This window comes from Echinops telfairi, unplaced genomic scaffold (genome assembly GCF_000313985.2).
Source record: "Echinops telfairi isolate 266 unplaced genomic scaffold, ASM31398v2 ScPeMD7_3;HRSCAF=10, whole genome shotgun sequence".
Classification (NCBI taxonomy): Eukaryota; Metazoa; Chordata; class Mammalia; order Afrosoricida; family Tenrecidae; genus Echinops; species Echinops telfairi.
Genome location: NW_022103899.1, coordinates 58,404,310 through 58,412,318, shown reverse-complemented (window position 1 = coordinate 58,412,318; position 8,009 = coordinate 58,404,310). Strand labels below are relative to the sequence as shown.

The 8,009-nt window shown below is 55.2% G+C and overlaps 1 protein-coding gene across 1 annotated transcript in view; it reads right to left on the bottom strand.

Moving 5' to 3' along the window:
- Positions 1 to 8,009, bottom strand: part of DIS3L2 (DIS3 like 3'-5' exoribonuclease 2) — a gene marked incomplete at its 3' end in the record, with an annotated part of 319,919 nt that overhangs the window by 23,955 nt on the left and 287,955 nt on the right. The gene's annotated exons all lie outside the window — the stretch shown is intronic.

Below are 8,009 nucleotides of genomic sequence, written 5' to 3'. Positions count from 1 at the left end.
GCCTATGGAGTGGTTGGTGGGTTTGAACCGCTAATCTTGTGGTTGGCAACCCAATTTGTAATCACTACACCTCCAGGGTTCCTCAGGGGTGGAAGAAATAACGACACTGCACAGCAGAACAACACCCCACGCCCCGTCACTGACTGGACTGGACTCACGGCCATCCTGCAGAGCAGGGGAGCCCCACCTTCCTGATGCAGTGGCTCTTTCAGACAGTTCCTCATACAATTACGTTTGTTGCTACTTCATCACTGTCATTTTTCTACTGTTATGAATTGTGTAATATCTGATATGCAAGATGTATTTTCATTGTTACAAATTGAACATAATTAAACATTATTAAACATAGTGATTAATCACAAAACAAATGTAATTATATATTGTGAAATATTTGTGTGTTTTCCGATGGTCTTAGGCGACCCCTGTGAAAGGGTCGTTCGACCTCCAAAGGGGTTGCGACCCACAGGTTGAGAACTGCTGTTGTAGAGGGTTTCTGAGACGGTAGACTGTTCTGGGGAGCTGACAGACTCATTTTTCTCTGACGGAGGGGATGAGGGGTCTAAACGGACGACCTTGCAGTTATAGCAGCCCAAAGTTGAGCCCACAGCCCCCCTGGGGCCACCACATCTATTCTGACTTACAGCAACCCTGCAGCATATTGCAGAAGTGCCCCTGTGGGTTTCCAGGGCTGTTAAGTCTTATAGGAGCAGACAGCCTCATCTTTCTCCCACGCTGGCGGTTTTGAACTGCAGAGTAGCTGGCGGTTTTGAACTGCAGACCTTATGGTTAGCCGCCCAACGCATAACTTACTAGGCTACCAATGATTTTGGAGGCCCTAACTCCGAGGCGCCCATCAGTGCTCCCTGATTCGGTGGGGTGGGGGTGGAGGGTTGTGCTACAGCCCTCTAAGGGTGTGCAGGTGACAACTGGGCTGGTCACAGGGATGCTGACTGTCCTGCTACAGCCCAGCTGGTTCCAGGGGCTTCTCCCTTCCCAAACTCGGAGCCAAACGCAGAGCCAATGACTACACTTGCAAACTCCCTGGGTTTTAAACCACCAGGGAAGCGTTAACTAGAAGGGACTGTGTGTTGGAGCCACAGCATGGTCAGTTTCCCTGCAGCTGCAGGGCTATTTGCACAGCCAGAGGCCTGCAGTCTGGTCTCTGGAGGAGCTTTCTCGCCGTACAGGGGCGGCGCTCACAGGGTGACCGTCCTCGGCTTGTCCCAGAGGAACACACATCAACAGAAACGAGCTCGTGTTCACCTCCGAGGGACCAGCAGCAGCCAGTCAAAGCCCCATGCACACTCCACGGCCCTGCACTCTTTCTGTCAAACACACAAAACCTTCCCTTTTCATCTACTCCTTACCATCCTGCCTGCTGTCCCATGGCCAGGACAGCTCCTGTCCCTGACTCAGGGCTTGGGCTCGTGGAGCGTGGGCTCAGAAGAGAACCCGCGGGGGAGAAGAGACGTTTGACTAGCCAAACTCTCCCTGCAGAGAGATCTACCAGGAGACGCGCAGGACCCACCAGAGAAAGGTTCACTACCTGCCCAGAGAGTCACCGGGCTGGGTCACCGCCGTCTTGGTGTATATAGTTTTTCAATGCTGCACGAGAAGCGTATGTCTCTTTGGTAGATTTCTCTCCCCCTTGTTGTATGACTATGACCAAGGGGCCTGCCTTCCTCACAGAACCTGCCGTCCTCGGTGGTTTCCTGCTTCTTTGGGAACCTGGTTCAAGGCAACTGGTCTTTGCCGAGTCTTAGCTGGGCCTGTTATCCATCAGACCCAAGCCGTGCTGTGTAGCTTCTGCTCTCAGCTCCTGTCCTGCCCCTCTTCCGGGAGGGGCCCTGGCTCTGTGAGGGTGAACCTGTGGGCTGGCACGTAGAACGCAGGGCAGAGGCTGGCACTCCAAAGAGGCTGCCTCCCCCCTCCCCCTAGCCCCAGGCCCCCAGGCCAAGGTGAAAACAGAGGGTGGAATACAAACTGCCATGGGAGGGAGTGGGAGAGAGGCATGGGGACACGAGAACTCAGTTACCGAATGCTTACCAAGGAAGGCTCTCCTCTATGCTGCTAAGCACCATCTGGATTGATATGATCACTCCTGTGTATAGGTGAGAAGTGGGAAGCTAAGGAAGGCTCGGTCACTTAGCCCGAGCCATGAGAAATCAGAGTCTCAATCAGTCTGTCTGATTGCAAGCCCACACTCTTGCCACCTGGCGGCATGCTGGGGACTGCTGGGGGGCTGGATGCAAAGTCTGGGGGCAGCAGGAGGCGCCTAGGGTAAAGCTGAAGGCTCCCTGACCTGGACAGCAGGGAGAGGCGTTCCTATTGCCAAGACCGGGAGGGATGGCAGGCCTGGAAGGTCAAGGTGTGGTGGGTTGAAAGGTGAGCGCACACAGCTCTCTGAGTGAGTCAAAGTATGGTGGGGAGGAGGCTGGGCTGGAGTTGATGGACCGAACAGGCCGACAGGACAGGGTCAGAGGAGAGCACAAGTGAAGTTGGCGGGAAGGAGCGCCAACAACAGTTAGTGGGGTTTTCATCTGAAAAGACGGGGAGCCCATTTCCCCAGCTCTTTTGGTGGGAAACAGAGCACCTTCGGCTCCCAGGGCCCAGGCTGAGGGATCCAGAGGAGGGCAGGCAGAGCAGAGCAGACTGCAGGGACCCTCTGACCCAGGCTTCCTGCTCCAAGATTAGGGAACAGAAGGTTGGGGGTGGGGCGGGTGAGAGCCCCCCTGTAGCTGTGGTTGCTGGGCCCCTCGGGGTGTTCTGGGTTAGGGGACAGCAGGTGAACAGCAAGAGCGACTGGGTTGGGACCATGGAAGCCTTCCTCAGTGTCCCCACACAGAGCCTGGGGAAGGCACTTTAGGGCAGCTCAGGGGGAAGAGAATGCTCCGAAAGCTACGCAGGTGGGTGTCCTCGGGGTCGCTTGAAGCAACTTATCAGAGATGGGACTTGACTTTGGTCCTCCAGCCAAGTGACCTGAGCTCCGCCAGGCCACCCCTGTGGAGCAAGCACATCCGCCTCCCCACCCACTGCAGCCTTGGCCTCCCAAGGTGCCATTTTCCCGAGACAAGCCACGTCACTGCACAGCGAGAAAGGGCGAAGAACAAGTTAAAATGTGTAGGTGTCTCGGGCCTTGTCCACAAACGGCTCTCCAGGGGCTCTGGGCAGGCCCTGGTGGTCAGCGTGGCAAGTGGTTGGGCCTATGCAGGCTGCTCCAGCGATGGGCGGGCGGGCGGGGCCCCTGGGAAAGGGGGCTGCTTGCAGTCGACTGTTAGTTCTCTGGCCAAGCTGCTCCAGTTCAAACCAACACGGGTTCTCGGGGAGGCCTGGGGTTTGCTTCAATCTGCTAGCTATTAGGGCCAAGGTTCAAATGCAGGTCAAAGACCAGCTTGGGAACGCGTCCAGCCTCTCTATGGCTGGTTCTCCTCCTTGCTGGCCACCAGGGCCTGCAGGGTGGCCTGCTTGTCCCAGGGCTGCAGGGTGGCGAGTCCCGACACAGGTCATGCATCCCAGGTGTGTCTGCCGTGGCAAACTTCAAGGTGCAGAGAAGCGACCTCTCGCGGGGAGGGGAGCTGGGGGCTCGCCAACTGCAAGCCTGACTTGCGGGGACCTCCCGCTCGGCGGGGCTCACCGCTGGGCTGTGCGCCCTCAGCGTGGCTCCTTCCGTCTTCGTCTTCTTTCTCGTCCGCCTCCTCTCTGCTGACTTCACAAGACAAAGACGGGGCTCACGGGCTAACAACACAACGGCGCTATGGCGGTGTATTAAATTTCCTTCTCCTAAGTCCACTGAAGTCTTTTTGGACTTGGAGAGGACTTTTTAAGAAAGAACTTGCTCATTCAGCAGGATTTTCCTCCCCACCCCGAGCTCTGGTTCTGACCTGGAAAAAAATGGAGAGTGGAGCGAGCGAACCCTGCAGGCCTGACGCTCACCCTCGCAAACCACAAACAGAGCCTCGCTCCAGGAACGTAATCACCCAGAGTTCTGGCACCTTGGCCTTTCAAGAAAAATACATCCATCTGCTGGCAGAGGGACCCCGCGAACTAAATCTTGTTCGGCACCGAGCTCCCGGTTCATTAGTGTTGGCCGGGCTCGGGTGAGGTCACCCTGCAGGGCCGTCGGCGAGCCCCAACAGCTGCGTTTGCACTTAAGGCCACTGCTCTGGGCAGGCACCACGGTACCTTGTTCCAGAGGCACCTTTGAGCCTTGAGAAGGCGGGAAAGGGCAGGGGGATGGGTTGTCAGAGCACAGGTTTCCCTCCAAGATGCTGCTTTCTGGACCTGTTCTTCAGTTAGGAGACAGGGGGACATGCTCGCTGGCCCCAGCCTGGCAGGGCCATCCAGCCCACCTACTGAGCCTCCTCCTCTCCTAAGGGTCCCCTTAGGAAGTAGAGGCCTGCCACCCTGGCCACCTGGCCTTCTGCCTCTTACTGGGGCTGCACTGTCACACAAGCGCTCACTCCCAGCCCGAGCCTCCTGTGGCAGCAGGGGAATCCCTGGTCACAGCTGGGGCCTCGCCCGGTCACTGGGCCACTTTGTTGACCCTCAACTTCCTGAGCAGTAAGACAACAGCACAGGGAATGGGGGACAGGGCGGGGCAGAGGGGGATATTGGTTTTGCAAGTGACCCATGGCCAGATACGGGGAAGCTAGCCTAGGAGCCTACTCTTCCTATCCAAGCCTGGAATGTTCGCAAGGATTTTCAGGGCCAAACATCACCAGAGCCAACCCCATGCTACTCTGTGCTTGGCTCCACACTCTGGGGCCTCAGGTGACCAGACTGCTAGCTTATCAAACACGTCAGTCTGCCACCTACGCACGTGCCTTCTCAAGTCCTGCCGGCGGCAGGAGAGGGCACCCCAGCTGTCTGCATCTCCCATGCCAGCCTCTGCCAGCTCACACTTGGAGCCAGAGGCACCATTAGCTGACAGGTAAGCGGTCTGTGCTGACCCCTGGGACCCAGGGAGGCAAGCGGGGAGAGTCACCGGTGTGGACGAGCCCTGCTTCCTCACCGGCAGACTGGCTATCCTGAAGCCCTGTCTTAACGACGCCAGTCCTAAGGGCACCAAGGAAAGGTTGTCGGGAAAGGACAGACAGAGGAAGTGGGAGGAGGACTGCAACGTGTGACGCTGCGATCCAAGTTACAAATCAAAACGTGCACCAAGTGCAGGAGGAAAAAGGGAAACTGCCTGAGAGAACCCTCTCTTCAGGTAATGTAAAAGCTGTGTCGCCCCAAAACTCAGTGTCATAGAAACAGAAACTGCTGCTAACGTAATGCTAGCAAAAACAGCCCTTGAACGTCACCAGGGTTCCTTACACGAAGCAATCTCACCACTTCCAAGCAGAACGGCTTCTGCCTTCTGCCCCTGGAATCAGACGCCCAGGAACGGGGTTCATGCTTGTAAAGGCCACATGATTCCACCTCCTTCCCTCGGTTCAAGGGCATCTTGGTGGCACAGTGTACAAGCACTGAGTTGCCAACCACAGGGTTGGCAGTACGAGGGAGAAAGGCCTGGCTGTCTGCTTCCGTGAAGATCTTCAGCTCGGAATCCCTACGGGGCCGTCCTGCTCCGTCCCACAGGGCCTCCATGCGCTGGAAGCCACTCAGCGGCAGGGAGTCTGGATTGGCTACGGTTCCTCCTTCTGATTTTCTGACTGAATCCCTATGACACTGACCTCACTGTTTCCTTTGATGCAAATCTCTCCAAATCCTTTTCTGGAAATAGCTGCAGTAGACTTAAATACAACCAAGTTCTTGAAAGAGACCAGGTTGACTGGTTGGCTAGAGACCGGTGGAACCCTGGAGACTGCGGCCATCCTTGAGGTCTGGGAAAGAACTCCCCCTGTGGGTAGACGGTGTAGAAGGAGAACAGTAACACTAGAGAGGTACGCGCACTCAGAATAATCAACCGCCTGAGGACAGTCCAGAAGAGCGAGGCGAGTGGAGGAGTGGAGACAGAAAGCAAACAGGAGGACGCAGAGTAAGGGGTCGAGGAGACGGCGATGGATGAGATGAGACCCCATGGACATCAAGTGTGGGATGAAGAACCGCCGCCCTCTCCAGAAAATCACCATCCAATTCACAAGAACAGGTTTAAAAACAGATGCAGCATGGATTAAAGAACACGAGATTCCGGCAAGTTCAAAGGTAACCTGATTAAACACGGATTGTTCAGCTCATGGAAGAGAGTACAATGGGCCATGGCCACACAATCCACAGAGCGAGTGATCAAGCAGGCTCCACTCCTGAAGAACACAAGAGAGCAGAATCATCTTCCAGGGAGCTGGCCTCAGTTTCCAGGGATTGAGGGGCTAAAGAGCTGTGTAACGCCACGTTGGACTCCGGCAGCTGTACCTGCCTCTGTGGTCTCCGGGCTCTGATACCCCCCTTCCTCCTCACACTCCACCTATACCGGGCAGCTGAGCATCACCAGACTCTTCCCTGCAATGGCTGACGTAGTGTTGAAGCTTCGGAGAAGCCTCCACCAGGAGGAACCCCTGGTTTACCTGAGGGTCTCAGGAGGGCAGGCTCACATCTTGAGATGTTGTTTCCATGAGAAGGGCTCGGGAGTGAAGAGTCCCTTGTGTGAGGCCAAGACTTCTGCAGCCGAGAGCAGCCGGCACAGTTCATGCCTGATTCCACGCCAACCCTGATGCCTTCACCCACGTCTTCCGGGACAAAAGGCCCCTCTAGGGCCTGTCCTCCTGGTCTTTGGCAGCCAATCAGGCCCTGGTCCCTGGTCCATCCTAGGCTATGCAGGGCCTCTTGGCTGAAGAATCACTGGCTGCCACTGGCCATGCAGCACCGAAATGCCCCTGGCCTGACACCACTTACTCAACTGTTCCGAACAACCTGGAGGGGGGACCTGGGAGGCCTGAAGCCCGGCTCTCCCAAGCTTCCTTGTTTCACCCACATAATGACCACAGCGTCTTAAAAAGCCTTTTTTGTTTTCTGAAAAAGAACACACCAGTCTCCAACATACCATCCTACAGAAGGAGAAAACAAAAGGGTGTCTGAACAGAGGGGTGCTTAGACGTTCTACAGAAAGCCCCAGAAGAGACTTACAACTCTGATGAACTGCAACACTGCACCCCACCCCCAATGGGGAAAAGGTTGGAGGAGGGTGTTCAGAAGGACAGGGCCTGACGGGAAGGGAAACGAACTGACTCTATTACCTTAAGAACTGAAGAATCGGCTTTGGGAGAATTCCTGAATTGTTTCACAGCTGAAAACCACGGAGGCAACTAGACACATTGCTGAACATGAACAAGAGAGGCTTTCAACACTCTTGGGGACCGTGTTCATGACAAACCTGTGTAGAACCTCTCTAGGGCTCTGTGGTGCCAGGGTCTGCCATGTCTGCAGGGATCTCAGGGGCCTGCCAGTCTACCTCTCTGTCCCTTAGCCTGGACACCGCCCCCCCCTTCTTGGCATCCTTCATCAGGGTTCTGGGTTTTACTCAGACCCGCCCCTTCACACAGGGCTCTGACTGTATCAGAATGAAGAGACCCACTGAACATAAGCACCTGGAACAGGGGATCTTTGTTCAACAGAAATGTTGTCATGACCGAGTACAGGTGCTATTGCTCCCACTTAAAAGCTGGGGAAACTGCGCTCATCAAGGTTAAGTGGCTGGCAGACCAAGGTCAGGTGACACAGGGCATGTTAAAAACATGGCTACAATCAATGGAGAGAAGGGCACAGGATGCCTAGAGGGGCCTCATCAAGGGCAGTGTAGCAGTGAGGAGTTACTAAACCCGAATAAGGGTGGGACGAGAAGGACGAGAGGAAGTAAAAGGAAACAGAGAAAAGAACCAGGAGGCAAAGGACATTTTGGAGGTCTAAATACAGGAATGTACACATGTAAATATATTTAAATATAATGGGAGGGGAATAGATGTACTTATATCTGTATGTTAAGAATTAACATTGCAGAAACAAGCGGCCATCTAGCCCAGAAGCAACAAAGCCCACATGGAAGCAGCACACCAACATGTGTGATCATGAAG